The following is a 16,020-nucleotide window of genomic DNA, read 5'->3' as shown; positions in this document are numbered from 1 at the left end:
GCTTTCCTGCCAAAGTCGATAACTTCACACATACTGCGTTATACTGCATCTTCCATGAATTTCGCACACACTTGACCTGCCTACATCGCCTTGAAACCTTTAAAAGCCCTCCTTATTCCGCACATGCTCTCGAAGTTTCTTGTCGTCAGCAAACTTGGAAATATTACACTTGTTTCCCTCATCCAAATCACTGATATATATGTTGTGAATAGCTGGGGCCCAAACACTGATAGCTGTGGTACACCACTAGTTACCGTCTGCCGCTCCGAAACTTAGCCCTGTCTTCCTCTTCTCCCATTTCATTCTGTTTATCAGTTCTTAATCCGTGCCATGAAATTACCCCAAGTGTCATGTGCTTTAATTTGCACGCTAACATCTTCGTTGGGACTTTAACAAAAGCTTTCTAAAAATCCTAAAGCAGCACTTCCACTGTTTCTCCATTATCTATTCTGCTAGTTCTGCTCGGGGAGGGCTGCATCAAAGACAGGTTAAATTCATGGAAATGTTTGTTTTAGAAACCATAGCAAAGTGGCAGAGACTTGAAAGCAAATATGTTGACAAAGCTATGGAATAAATTAAATTCAAATTATAATTATCATATTGGATTTCAACTACAACAATTACTCTGGCAAAGAGAGGTTGGGAAAGGAACCCAAGTGGCTATTTTATGTACCTTAAAGTATACAACCCTTACTCAGTTAATCGGAGACCCACAAACATTTTGCTGAAGAATTTGGATTTCGAACATAAGCCATAGGATCAATTGATAAATATTTTAGGTGTAAATGGGGACACCATCTGTCAGAAATTAATCGCTTGTTCTGGCTAGGTTTCTGAAAAAAAGAAATAGAAGCAAGAACATTTTTAAAAAAAAGATTGGGGAAATAACGTCATATTCTGGCAATGGGAATGCAATTTGGGTAAATAATGTGGAATAGAAAATTGACGAATAGCATTGAAAATATTTTAAAAGTTATCAATAGGAGAATTAATCAGGAGAAATGAATTCAACAAAGATAAAAACAAAATAGCCAATAATAAAATACACTGGATGAATAAATGGAGCAAAACAAAACTAAATGCAAAGCCTGATGCCTGCAGTAAGTACAGTGACAATAAAGGAGAGGGTGACCAAAAGCAGGCCCCTCTCTCTCTCTCTCTCTTTCTGTTTCTCCAGCCCGACCATCTTGCACAGGATTAATTTTGTATCATTTAACTTCACACAACCTCAGCAAACACACTGAAGACATTTAACGCGAAGACCTCAGCAATTACACCCCCGGCAAGATTTTTTATTCTGTCATTTTTTTCGAGGAAAGTTTCATTTTTCTTTGAAGTTCTGAAGCAGATCAGCCTCACCGTTTCACCCACTTCCATTGCTGAGCTCGTTTTGATATATTTCCTCTTAAAGTGATGTACATCTACTCGCTTACGTATACATGTTTTATGGTAATCTAAGCCCTGGAGATACGGAACAAGGGTCAGCCTTTTATGAGTAAGATATGAAGATTTTTTATTTACTCAAAGCGTCGTGAATGTTTGGAATTTTCTGCCACAGAAAGCAACAGATTTCTCGGTCGTTGAGGACATGATTTAATCAAATTTTTGCTGCAATTGGGATGAAAGGCTATATGGAGACTGTTGGCGTTTGACGCAAAATGTGCTATTAGATAAAACTGAATTGAAAGAGGCTGCAAGCAGAGATGACAAATTGAAGAGCTCCTGCACCTGAGGCACCGATGAGTATATGCGCTTACATAAAAGTCAAAAACTGCGGATGCTGGTATATGCGTTTAATGTGCTTTACTCTCGTCATCTCCCTTGCTTTTGTCCCTTTATTTTTCACAGTCTGTCTCTGTAACTAAAGCAATTTCGTCAGTTTCCAAATGTGTCTGCAACATTTAAATAATTGGCAAGCAACTTGTTCCTGTTGCAATCAGCATTTCCAGGTGGGAGACAGACTGTTCGACGAATGGAGGATCAAAGGCAGTTTAAATAATTTAATGGTCATTCCAAAGCCCAACTCATGTTGGAGGACATTTACAATTAGGCATTTATTGTGTACTACAGGACACAATGCTTGCCCCGCAGTTGGGAAACCCACCAAAGCAGTGGTCGTGAACCTAGGTTTGGAAAGTCACTGAAGCAAATGTGAGAAATCCTTCCAGCTTGAAATAGAGGCTCTGCCAATCAGAATAAAATTAGAAATTTCTGACAAAGATTGAGAAAGATGTAAAGAAAAAAAAAACTCTAAAACAAAACTAGATAGTAAGGAGCTTATATTGTGGCAACGAAAATGCAAATCGTGGAGATAAGCTGGATCGGAGTGTTGGTGAGAGAGAGAATAACACTGGGACATATCTATTTATAAGAGATTATTAGGCGTCTGTAATAATATGTCCCATTAAAATATACAAGAACAAGCAGACAATAATATTTCCTGGATGAAAAAATGGAGGAGAGCCAGAAATAGAAATTAAGGCAAAAAGCATGCAATAAGTGTAATGACAATAAAGGAGAAGACGAGGAAAAGCAAATCAGGGGTCAGAGAAGAATGAAAACAAATGGAAGGCAAAGGAAAACTTCAACATTAAATCATGAACAAATACAAGACAGGAATATTAAAATATTCTAAAGGCCAAATTGAGAAAGGGTAATTCAGAATAGGAACAGGGATAATAAGGATGCATGCAGTAAATATAAGCACGAAAGCAATGCAAGAGTTATTTTCTACCTCTCTATCTGACAGCCTGTCTCTCTTTCTTTCTCTCTCGCTCTCTCTCTCTTTCTCTCCTTGCATCACCATCTCTCTCTCTCTCTCTCATCCTGAGATAATTTTCTTTCACCCCAGCGTGAATGAATCTATCCACCTATCCACCCATTTGTCTGCACATGTGTTTATTTGCGAGGGGGTGGGAGTGGGGTTTTTTTTGCCAGAATGAGGGGACACATTTTGAGAATCAGAGTGGCTATTTTGGGATAAGATGTGGAGCATTTTCTTCTCAAAAATAGTTGTGAATCCAATCCAAAGCTTCAGCGGCTGCGTATATGCAGGGCTAAAAAAATATTGGTTTTAGCTGATACCTGATAGCAAAATACAGCAAGAAATTTGTTGAAAGTAATAAATCAGTCATCATCATGTTAAGAGGCAATGGAAAGTCAAAGGCCGAATGGGCTTTTGTTCGTTTTATTTCTTATGTCAGTATGCGTGTGTTGCACTTTGTTCTTATACACGTTTTATTCATGTATTTCTGGCAGCCAGTCAGTGTAACTCAAACGTTCTCTCCCAATTGGAAATGGACTTAACTATTTGAATACGTTGTAAGCATTTGCTGCTGTTCGCGGAGCGCATTTACATAACAGGAACAAATGCCTCGGGGGAGGTGACGTCATGGCCAGCCTGAACTGGCAATGCTGGCGACTCCACTATTTACAACCTGTATTAGCGATGATCTGATGGAGATTAACGTATTCATATTTGGTGAAGAGACAAACCACGGTGAGAATTGTAAACTTTAAGGAGGGCACAAATAGGCTGCAAAGAGATAGACACATATTAAATAAATAGGGATTAAGAGGCCAGTCGCAGTCTGATAGTATGAATTTATACAGGATGTTACTCAATACAGAAAACAGCAGCTTTTTCAAGTTTTGAATTGTCTGAATTTTGATCTTCGGAGGGATTTTAGTTTTCAAATACAGGAACATGGAAAGCAGAACCCAATTTTTTCTGGGGCTTCTTTGAGGTCTGTTCTGGAGAAGTTTGTGTGATTTTGATCTCCTTCATAAGTAGAAGCGTAGCTGGCTGGGAAGTGCTATAGCAAAGCTTCCCTCGATTGGTACCTGTGAAGAAAGGATTATCGAATGATGAAAAGGTCACTCAATTGGGCCTCCCTGCAGGATAGAAACATGAGGGGTGATCTTAGTGAAATATGCACGGTATTTACAGGGATTTTGAAGTAGACAGAGGGAGTTTTGCCCGCCTCGATGGGAAACTAGAACATTTGGGCACAGCCACAGCATAAGGGGTTCATCATTTTGGGCTGGGCTGAGTTGAAATTTATGCAATCAGGCGGTTGTGGATAATGGGAATTCCCGACGCCAGTAGGTTTTGTCTGCTCCATCGCTCTGAACATTAAAGGGTCAGATATAGAGGGTCTTTGCTCTTTCAGAGAATCAAGGGAATATGGGGACTGGGTGTGAAATTGAAGTTTAATGTAGTAGATCTGCCATGAATGTACTGAAAGCGGTTGAAGCTCGATGGATTACGTGATCCACTCTAGCTCCTTTGGTTTCAGTTCTTATGGTTAGAAATCACAATTCCCTACCTTGTAATCCATTTGTCCATTCACTTCAACTATGAAAGCTTCTTTGATATCCTATGCTTCTATTAAAAATGCTGGTAATGATGCTTACATTTATGCTATTGTCAATTATATATTCGTGCTCTTCTAATCATCATCTAAGTTATTAGTAACTACAGTGAACAATTGAGATCCTCCTGAGCACCGGTATCCGCAGCCTGCCAATCGCAATCACTGTCCATTGCCTCTAGCCTCTGGTTTCTTCCCATTTAACCCTAGCCAAAGTATAAATTTGTATTCAATTATATCAGTATGATATTTAGCTAGCAATCTCTTATGCAGGACTTTATCAGATCGTCCCTGGCTGTTGTAATACATAAAACCCGTAGACATTCCACTCTCAAAATACTTGAGTTAACACATCAATAAATTCAATGTATTCCTCAGTCATAACCTAACATTTATAAACCAATGTTGGCTTGTTCTGAGAAATTCCGGAACAAGTTTAATCCCATTTCATTTGAAGTAAATATATTCAACCGTTTATCTACACTTGCGAGCTGGGGAGTCGGGAATGAGGTCACACCGTCTGAGAATAAGAGACCATTACCGTGTGTTAATGTTTGGAGCAATATCTTCAGACAAAGGTTTGTCACCTTTTAAATTCCCCACCACAAAGGGCTGTGGATGTTCAGCTGTTTGTGGATATTTTGGACTGCAATTGCTAGGTTTTGGACTATGAACCCTGTAAAGTTCCTGCGGGAAGGAAGTGTTAAATATATATCCGCATTATCAAATTTATTGGCACTGCAACATAGAAAGGCTGCTTCTATTCCTGATATTTGAATGCCTGCGATGTGCTTTTCTCCTTAACTCTTCCTGGTTTATTTTTTCCCGTATTTCTGACAGTCTGCCCTTGTCACTGAAGCTGTGTCAGTCGACTTCAACATTTACCTGACACATTGGAATAAACTGTTAGCAATTGCTGCTGATCAACTGCGCATAACTCGATTGGGAGAATTGGTGCCTCGGGGAAGGCAGTAGCATAGGCAGGTTAAATAACATGGAACAGGTTTTTCTAGAAACCATCACAAAGTGGCAGGGGATTAGAAAGAAACACGTTAGCAAAGCTATGGAAAGAATAACATGCATAGGATCATTGCCACGTTGGCATTTAGCTTCAACAATTACTCTGGCAAGGGGTGGTTGGGAAATGGGGGGAATCTGGGAGGTGATTTTATGTAGGTTAGAGGGCACAATCCTTACCCAGTTAACATGAAATCGGGAAAAATTGTGCTGACGGAATTAGACTTCGAACATAAACCACAGGAGAAATGAATAATTATTTTACGTGTAAATGGGAACACCATCCATCAGAAATTAATAGCTTGTTCTGACAAGGATTCGGTATAAAAAATAGGAGCAAGAAAATCCAAGATAAAATAATAGATTATGTTTGGGGCGGGGGTGGGGTGTTGCGGGGGAACTCGTATTCTGGCAATGGGAATGTAGATTGAGTTATTTAACTGTAATGGAATATTGACGAACACACTGAAAGTACTTTAAAAGTGATCAATAGTATTCAGGTGAAAAATGTTCAACTAAACTATGAACAAAGAATGTCAATAATGAAACACACTGGATAAATAAATGGAGCAGAACAAAACTAAAATTAAAGCCTAAAGCCTGCAGTAAGTACAATGACAATAAAGGAGAGGATGACGAAAAGGAGATCTCTCTTTCTCACTCTCTCTCTCTTTCTCTCTCTCTCTCCCTTTCCATCTTTCTCCGGACCGACTTTCTAACACAAGAATCATTTAACTTCACACAAGCCCAGTAAACACATTGAATATGTTAAGCGCGATGACCTCAGCTTTTAAATCGCCGGAAATATATTTTTTAATGTCATTACTTTTTGGAGGGAAGTTTCCTTTTGCTTTGAACCTCTGCCTCAGACCTGCCTCACCATCTCAAACACTTCTATTCTAGGGATAGTTTTGTTATATTTCATCTTACAGTGATACATGTCTGCTCGCTTATGTACAGATATTTGTAGGATAATCTAAACTCTGGCGTTACGGGACAAGGGTCAGCCATTTATGAGTAACATGTGAACATTTTTTTTCACTCAAAGCATTGTGATGCTCTGTAATTTTTTGGAACAGAGAGCAGCAGATTGCTCGGTCATGGGGTTTCAAAGGGGCATGATTTAATAAAACCTTTTTATGTGATTTGGATGAAAGGCTATATGGGGATTGTAAGTGTTTGATGGAAAGTAAAATGTTAGATGCAACTGAATTGAATGGGGCTGCAAGCTGTGATGACAAAATGACCTAATCCTGCGTCTGTATCATATATCCTGATGATCACATGCGTTCAATGTGTTTCTCTGTGGTCAAATCTGTGCATGGTTTCTCCCAATTTTTCACAGCCTGACTCTGTAACTGAAGCGATTTCGTCAGTTTCCAAATTTACCTTCAACATTTAAGTATTTTCCAAGCAATTTGTTCATGCTGAACAAAGTATATATACGTGGGTGGGATTCAGGCTCTTCAAGGAAAGGAGGATCAGAGATATTTTAAACAACGCAAAGTTCATTTTAAAGGCCAGCTAATCTGAGAGGAAATTTACACTGATGTGTACACGCTGTGTGTTACAGCGCGAAATGTTTACCCAGTAGAAAAATCCATCAAATCAGTGGTCGTGAATCTATACTTTGAAAAAAAGTCACCGACACACATATGAGAAATCATTTAGTTTGAAATAGAGGCACTGCCAATCAGAATAGAATTAGAAATTTCTGATAAAGATTGATAAAGACACAAGGGGGAACAAAACCAAAAAAGTGACTAGCTAGTAATGAGCTAATATTGTAGCAGTGAGAATGCAAATAGTGCAGTTAAACTGGAATAGGGTATTGATAACAAAGAGAGAGAATAGCAGTAGAAAATAAATGTTTATCAGTGATTAATAGGCGTCTGGAATAATATGTTCCACTAAAACAAGCAATAGACAAGAAAAAATACGAATATAAGTTTCTGGATGAATGAATGGGGGGCAGTAAGAAATAAAACATGAGGTGAAAAGAACGCAATAACAAAAATGACAAGGAAGAAGATCTACAATTTAATTTCACTTCGAGCAACAGTTTAGGCAGCTCCTAGGGGCGAGACTCTGGGAACTGCCCTCCTTGGCTCCCCGCAATCATGTGCTTCTGATCGTTTTGCCTTATGTTCTCCTGCACCGCCCACCACAGAAAAGTGGCGTCACTCCTCTTGCTGAGCCCTGGGCTAAATATCCGCAACATGGCTCTGGCATCCTTCACTCTCCTACATTGCTCCATTTACTTCAACAGGCAATCCCGACACGGACACTCAGCTTCAGCCTGCTTACAATAAGTGCCGCTACCGTTTCAGCGAGACTGTAGGTCTTAAATGCACCTCTGAGCCCACTTGCCTACGTTCGGCAAGCGATCGCTGAGTGGAGCTCTTGCCTGAAGTCCTCACTCAGGCAAATGAGATGTAGCAGGAAGTGAAACGCCTTCCACCCAAATAAGGTGAGAGAGTGATGTCACCAGCCGTCTGTGTGATTATAAAATCACAAACTCCCGGAGATTAGAAACACAACACTTCAACTCCAGCATCCTGATACTAACTCTGATTAAATCGACCGAAGATGATGAAAACTCTTATCTTGCTGATGGCAGTTCTAATGCTCACTCAGCCCAGTCCTATTGCTGAAGTGGGAACCGGCGAGTCCCGCAGGGGTATATACTTCTAAATGGCTTCGTTCATTCAGCAGCCAGTGTTCGGACAGTTTAATTTGTTTTTAAGCTAAATTGTTATATTTGAAAATCATGTTTTAATCTGCTGAATTAAGATGATTGTGTGTGAGGCTGAAAGAATTAACATTAACCAGTTCTACAGGTTAATTCCCTGAATGTTCAGTCACCAGTTGAGCAGCAGGAGGGAATGGAGGGTTTGGGGGGCCGATCTAAACAGAGCAGCAAAAAAAGGGCAGCGCACAGTTGATGGGTCACAGCCGGACGAGTCACCTGGTTGCGAGACTCTGGAGTTGGTCTCAGTTCACACGAACCGCATAGGGGTAGCTTCCAGTAACTGCTCCCGATCACTGCTACCTGCTGTAAAGTGTGAGAGTGCGGACTATGTGTGTGGATAGGATCGGATGTTCCCTCAGTTCCTTTCACCCACGCTCACGGTCCCGTCTCCCAACTGAAGAATGAGGAAATCGGTGAGACAACAGAGATGACTGTGAAATAAGTCCATAGACATCGGTCAGCTTCCCATAATGATGGCAGGGAGGGAGGATAAAATGTTTTAGACAGGCTTATTTAATTCCATGAATGCTGCAGCCTTCACAGTAAAAGGGGTGTGACCGGGGTCCGAGAACACAGATTATGCCTGTTAGTCAAGTGGTTAATTTATGAATTGTCACTCTGCCTCAGTCGGGTGTTGGGTGAATAAGTTTGGGGTTGATGTCCCTCTCCAGTAGACGCAGACAGGGAGTGTGCTGCACTGTTGGATGCGTAAATGTTGGGATGAAACTTTAAATAGAGATTTCGTCCACCTCTTCATAGGTCAGAGTATATCTTGGCACATTATTTGAAAACCTGGCAGTTATCTCTGGTGTTTTGGAACAGAACTACTTTCTCAACATGACCGGAGACTTCTCAGGCTGTCAAATGTCAGTCTCTGTGTGCGAGTTTGCTGAAAGCTGATTGGCTGCAGTGTTTTCCATAAAACAGTCTCGGTATTTCGGAAACTATCCATAGTCTGTGAAACTCGTTGGACTGTTCCGTGACAGGATTTTTTTCCGATTTGCATGTCAGGCCTCTCATTTCGAAATCTCTGGTCTCAGATTGTGGGCGTAGTCGTGTCCCCGCTGAGAAAAATCTCTTGGACTGCTTTTCAGGGCAAAGCGCGGAACTGTAGAGATGGAGGGGAGGGAGGGAAGCGAGGGCTTCAATTAAATATAAACAAGTTCAGGTTGGCGCACGATCCAGAGTCAAACACAATAGCTCTGAGAGGCTCAGCTTCAATTTTAATAATCGTTCTCACTCTCTCTGTCTAGAGAGTGATCGCTCAATTCATTCATTATTTTGGTTTACAGTAGCCTGGGGACGCTGCAGATACAAGGGAGGACCATTTAATAAGACGGCGTGTCGAGGCAACGAGATTGCAGCCGCTCGAATATTCCAACAAGTGTTTGCTGCAAGCCAAAACAGTAACATCCAGTGACGGATATCCGGCAGCCCGACCTCTGCAAGCTCTTACTGAATGCTATCTTCGTTCATTGAAAACAGGCTCTGTTTGATTGTATCAGTCAGAGACCCTTGCCCTTGTATTACTGCTGTCTGAGTAATGGGCTGCATTCAGAAATAAATCTTATTGCATTGATCACATCGTATTGCCCGTGTCCTGTTTCTCTTTAAGATTAGGGAGTCCCAGGAAAAGATGCTTGGGGAGGGAATGAAACTGGACGACGATGTTGAAGCTAAACGAAATGGGAAGAGGAGATCAGGATAGGGGGCCTCTGAAATTTCAGAACAACGCATTGAGAAGCGGATCGAGATAAGGCAGGTATCTCAGAGAGTCACCATTCCGGGCATTCACGGAACAAGATATCTCACAAATATCAAGCGTAGAAGGGGATGGGGAAATTGCGTCCGGGTTGGGGAATTGTTTCGGGTGTAGGGAAAGGGCACAACATGAGGTTCGGTAGTTGGGTGGGCGGGGAAGTGTCTAGTGCATAGGAATTAGGAGCAGGAGTGGACCAATCGGTCCCTTTGACTGCTCCTCGATTTCATAATACAATGTTTGATATGATTGTGGCCTGAAGGTCTCATTTTGCCGTCCCAACACCCTTTGGCTCATTTGTTGTTCAAGGAGAAAAACTATCCTGGCTGCTGACAATTTTGATAGGATGTGCATTTTTGCAGGTTAAAGGACCGTCTCCTTCACTTCTATTGAGGGAGCAGCAGAATTGAGCGGCACCTTCACACTTTGCATGTTTTGCCGTGAATTGGCCGAGTTTTGTAGGAAGCAGCGCTCAGACAGACCTGGGGCCCTCAGTTTGCAAACCCGAGGCTCCACCAGCTCAGCCATCCAGGCTCAGGGCAGTTCTTGCTCAGTTTCGAAACAGAAATCCATACTGTGTTAGGCAAATGCGATAATCACTACAGTGTAGAAAGAGTTTCGGCAGGTGGGAAATAGTTTCAAGGATGAGGTACTTGGTCAGAGTGTGGCGAATGAGCCAAAGGATGGGGAAAGTGTTTCAGTTGTTGGGAAGTCGCTTCAGTGAGTGGGGAAGCGAGACCAGATTGTTGGGAAAAGTTTAATTAGGTGGGGAAAGGCGATTAAAGGGATGCGAAGAGATTCACCGGGGTTGGGAAATGGGACAAGGGCGATCAGAGGATTGCGAAGAGTTTCAGTAGTTGCGGGATGGAGATAAAAGAAATGGGAAGAGCTTCAGTGCGGAGGGGATGGCTGAGAAGAGCTTCACTGAGTGGGGAATGGCGACCAGAGTGTTGGCAAGAGTTTCAGTTGGGAGGCGAGGACGATCAAAGCGTTGGGAAATTTTTCAGCGTATGTGACCAGATGGTTGGAAATAGCTCCAATTGGTTGGGAACGGGTTTTAGATTGTTGGGCCGTGATTCGGTGAGTGCGGAAGGGAATTCAGGCAGCTGCAGAGAGTTTCAGCGGGTGGGAAATGGCGATCAGATGGGTGGGAAGAGATTCATTGAGTGGGGAATGGGGCTCGGATGGGTGGGAAGAGATTCAGTGGGTGGGGAAAGGGGCTCGGATGGGTGGGAAGAGAGTCAGTGGGTGGGGAATGGGGATCAGATGGTTGGGAAGAGAGTCAGTGGGTGGGGAAAGGGGCTCGGATGGGTGGGAAGAGAGTCAGTGGGTGGGGAATGGGGATCAGATGGTTGGGAAGAGAGTCAGTGAGTGGGGAATGGGGATCATATGGGTGGGAAGAGATTCAGTGGGTGGGGAATGGGGATCGGATGAGTGGGAAGAGATTCAGTGGGTGGGGAATGGGGATCGGATGGGTGGGAAGAGATTCAGCGGGTGGAGATTGAGGATCGGATGGGTGGGAAGAGATTCAGTGGTGGGGAATGGGGATCGGATGGGTGGGAAGAGATTCAGTGGGTGGGGAATGGGGCTCGGATGGGTGGGAAGAGATTCAGTGGGTGCGGAATGGGGATGAGGCTGAATCAATTGCTTCAGTAGCTGTGTAAGGGTTATCAGGAGGCGGGGATTAGTGTCAGCAGTTACGGAATGTTTGTGGTCTCGTCATTTGGTGCACGGCTGTTGAACGGCTCCAATGGATCTCGGAGTCATATACACAATAGGCTGATTGGCCTCCTTCAGTTATTTAGTTTTTTTGTATCCATTTTTCTAAGAAAGGAAATATGTTGTGTGTCACAAACTCAAGACCAAAGAACTTTAAGAGCAATTACGTCCTTTTAAAATGTAGTCACTACTGTTGGAAATTCAGCACATATATTTCACTGATGTGAATTAAAGCAGCGACAGGATGCGCAAAGTAAAATGTTGAGAGATGAGGAAGCCTGAGGAGAGGAGGGGGAATTAAAAGGAGGGAACAGGATAGAAGTGGGGGAAAGAAGAAAGCAAGTTAGGGGCAGACAGTTTTATGTGGGTAATTGCAGAGCCATTATCTCAGGTAGCTAAAGACACCGTCACCAATGGTGGAGCGAATAAAATCGGCAAAGCCCCAGAATTACTGGAGTGGAGGTACCTCAGCGCATTGTCGGGCTGGAAGGTCCTCCAGAGATAGGGACAGGAAGGTCTTTAATGGGATTTGACAACAGGGAGGTGAATTTTAAATTTGAGAGGAGGATTTAACGCAGGACAACGAGGACGGAGATCATAGGCGATCGGCATTTGGCGAGAATTCAGATACGGGAGCAATAAGCTTCACTTTCTGGAGCATGAATAATCAGGCGTTGGCCAGGCGTATGCCTGAAATAGAAACCTTTTTGCAATTCGTGCACTGAGGCACCCAGGTACCTCTGCATCTCAGCGTGCCACATCTGAGAGAGCTGCAATCTCTCAACATGTAGATCATATGCTTGTTAAAACTAGTTTTCCTGCCACAGTGTGCAACTTCACATTATCCCACATTATATTCCTTTTTCTACTTCTTTGCCCACTAACCTAATCTATCTAGTCATCTTTCTCGCCTCCTTATTTCCTCTTTTATACGTACATTCCTACTTACATTCGTATCATCAGCAAATTTAGCACTGACTGCGCCAAAATGTTATATATGTTGCAAATGGTCGTGAACGCTCAGTGATCATCTGCAAACATCACTACTTAAGATGGTGGGAAGTTCGTTGATGTAGCAGCATAAAATGATTCGCTCAAAGGCCCTACCCAAAGGAACTTTTGATGCGATATTCAGGCTTTTGTTAAATGTCTTCCACTGTTTGTCTACCATCTTGAAGAACATCAAGAAGGAAAGGAACACAACAGATGGGTGTAGGGGTAGACAATATGACCCGCCGAGCCTGCTCCATCGTTCGATTATGGCTATTCTTGGGCTTCAATTCCACTTTTGCACCCTATAATCCGTTGAGTCCCGAAGAGTAATGTATTTCTCCCAAACATCAATGTAGAAAACCACTGACAACCCAGAAACCATTGTGTAGTGAACTCAGAAAATTCACAATCCTTTGAGCCACGACATTCCTACTGATCTCCGTCCAAAAGTAACGTCCCCATATCGTGGGCACTTGGCGCCATGTTCTAGATTCCAAAGCCAGTGAATACATCCTCTCAGTGTCATCCTCTCAAGGATCCTCAGAATATTTTAACTTCAGAGAGATCACCTCGCGTTCTTTAAAATGTCAGAGAATATAGGCCTAATGTACCAGCCTCTGATTACTGGGCTTCCCAATATCTTCCAAGGGCCAATCTCGTGCAGAGTTTTCTTACTGCCTCCAATGCAAGTAATTATCTACCTTAATTATGGAGGTCCAAATCGCGCATATAATTCCATTCGTGGTCTCACCAAAGTCTTGTGCAATTGCAGCAAGACTTGTTTTTATCTACCCTGGAAAAGGATATTTTAGAGCTAGTAATGTGTAATTATCTGAGATTAATAAGATATTTCCTAGTTACGGATCCTCAAGGAGGTAGCGATCACAACTTGGTAGAAATTCAAATCCAGTTTGAGGGCGAGCAAATCAGGTCTCAAACCAGTGTCCTCAACTTATATATGGGCAAGTGCAGAAATATGAATAATTAGTTGTTTAAAGCGGGCCGGGATAAGAGACTAAGGGGAAGTTCAGTGGGTGAGCAGTGGAAGACATTTAAGGAGCCATTTGTTCATGCTCATCAAAAATTATCCCGGTCAAAAGGGAATTGATGAGAAGGATGAACCACCTGTGGTTAACAAAGCAGGTCAAGGAGAATATCCAATCAAAAACAAAGGCATGCAAATTTTCGAAACCCTATGGTGGGGCAGAAGATTCGGATTAATTTAGGAACGGCAGCGGTGGACTAAAAAGCTGGTAAAGACGGGGAAGGTTGACTATGAATGTAAATTGGCAATAAATATAAAATAAACAAGGTCAAGCGTTCCTCTGGGTATATGAAGTTAAACAGAGTAGCTAACGTGAACCTGGAACCCTAGCAGAATGAAGCTGGAAAATTGTGAACGGGGATCAGGGATATTATAGGTAATTTAAACCCATGGTTTGCATCCGTGTTCGCGGTGGCGCACCCTATAAACATCTCGAAAATATCAGATAAACTCAGAGCTAATATGATTAAAGATCTTGTAGCAGTCTCTAACACAAGGGACGGAGTATTTGAAATGCTAATGGGACTAAAGACAGACAAGTCGCCAGGCCCCCGGTGGCCTGCATCCAAGGGTTATAAGGACGTGGCTGTAGACATACTGAAGGCATTGGTCGAAATATTCCAGTATTCACTGGGTTCCAGGAGGGCCCCAGTGGATGGGAAAATACCTAATGTGACGCCCCTGTTCATGAAGGGAAGGAGACATAAAGCAGGAACTTTTAAGCCAATTCCAACCTTGGGAAGCGCTAGAGTCCATTATAAAGGAAGGAATGTAGGGCATTTCGAAATCAGCCTGACACAATCAAACAGAATCAAAGGGAATATACGTTTGATCAATTTGCCAAGGGTATTTGAGCATATAACAAGAAAAGTTGGTAATGGGATTTCGGAAGATATAGAATATTTGGAATTCCAGAAGGCATTCGGCAAAGTGTCACAAAAAAGTTTATTTCGCAAGATTAAGAGTTCATGGTATTGGTGCGTAAGGTATTAGAATGGATTGAGTATTTAATAACACAGAGAAGATGGAGAGTTGGGATTAATGTGTCTTTTTCAGTTTAAGAAGACGTAAGTAGTGGAGTTCCAGTAAGACCAGTCCTAGGGCCTCAATTATTTACTGTCTCCTTATTTAAGGATGAATCTACTGCCATTGGACGCAGTCCAAACGAGATTCACTCGGCTGATTCCTGGGATGAGGTTTTTGAATTATCAAGGACGGATGAACAGGTTAGAACTTTATTGATTAGATCTTAGAAGAATGTGGGGCGATCATATTGAAATATACAAGATCCTGTGGCGGAATGACAGGCAAGATGCTGAGAAAATGTTTCCACGATGGGGGAATCATGATCTAGGGAATATCGTTCCAGAATTGGGGGGGCACTAATTTAAAACTAAGATGTGAATTCATTTCTTCTCTCAGAGGGTAGTGAATGTCTGAAATTATCTACCCCAGAGAGGTGTGGAGGAGATATCACTGAAAGTATTTAAAATGGATGTAGATAGATTTTTGAAATGCCAGGGAGTTGAGGGCTATGAGGAGCTTTCCCGAAAGACGGGTTAAGGCCTAGGAGAGTATGAGTTCAGTGTGGGCTCTGTGTTCAGTGTGGGCTCTGGGTTCAGTATGATCTCTTTGTTCAGTGTGGGCTCTGTTTTAAGTGTGGGATCTGTGTTCAGTGTCGGGTCTATGTTCTGAATGGGCTCTCTGTTCAAGGGTTTTTATTTTCTGGGTGATCTCTGTGTTCAGTGTGAGCTCAGTGTTCACTGTGAGCTCTGTTTTCAGTGTGAGCTCTGTTTTCAGTGTGGGCTCTGTGTTCAGTGTGGGCTCTGTGTTCAGTGTGAGCTCTGTTTTCAGTGTGAGCTCTGTTTTCAGTGTGATCTCTGTGTTCAGTGCGAGCTCTGTTTTCAATGTGAGCTCTGTTTTCAGTGTGATCTCTGTGTTCAGTGTGAGCTCTGTGGTCAGTGTTGGCTCTTTGTTCAGCATGACCACTGTGTTCAGTGTGGTATCTTTGTTCAGGGTGGGCTCTGTGTTCAATGTGGGCTCTGTGTTCAGTGTGGGCTCTGTGTTCAGTGTGGGCTCTGTGTTCAGTGTGGGCTCTGTGTTCAGTGTGAGCTCTGTGTTCAGTGAGGGCTCTGTGTCCAGTGCAGGCTCTGTGCTCAGTGTGGGCTCTGTGCTCAGTGTGGGCTCTGTGTTCAGTGTGGGCTCTGTGTTCAGTGTGGGCTCTGTTCTCAGTGTAGAGTCTGTGTTCAGTGTGGGCTCTGTGTTCAGTGTGGGCTCTGTGTTCAGTGTGGGCTGTATGTTGAGTGCGGGCTTTGTGTTCAATGTGGGCTCTGTGTTCAGTGTGGGCTCTGTGCTCAGTGTG

This window comes from Cetorhinus maximus, unplaced genomic scaffold, assembly GCF_964194155.1.
Source record: "Cetorhinus maximus unplaced genomic scaffold, sCetMax3.hap1.1 HAP1_SCAFFOLD_482, whole genome shotgun sequence".
Classification (NCBI taxonomy): domain Eukaryota; kingdom Metazoa; phylum Chordata; class Chondrichthyes; order Lamniformes; family Cetorhinidae; genus Cetorhinus; species Cetorhinus maximus.
This window is presented reverse-complemented; position numbering follows the sequence as displayed.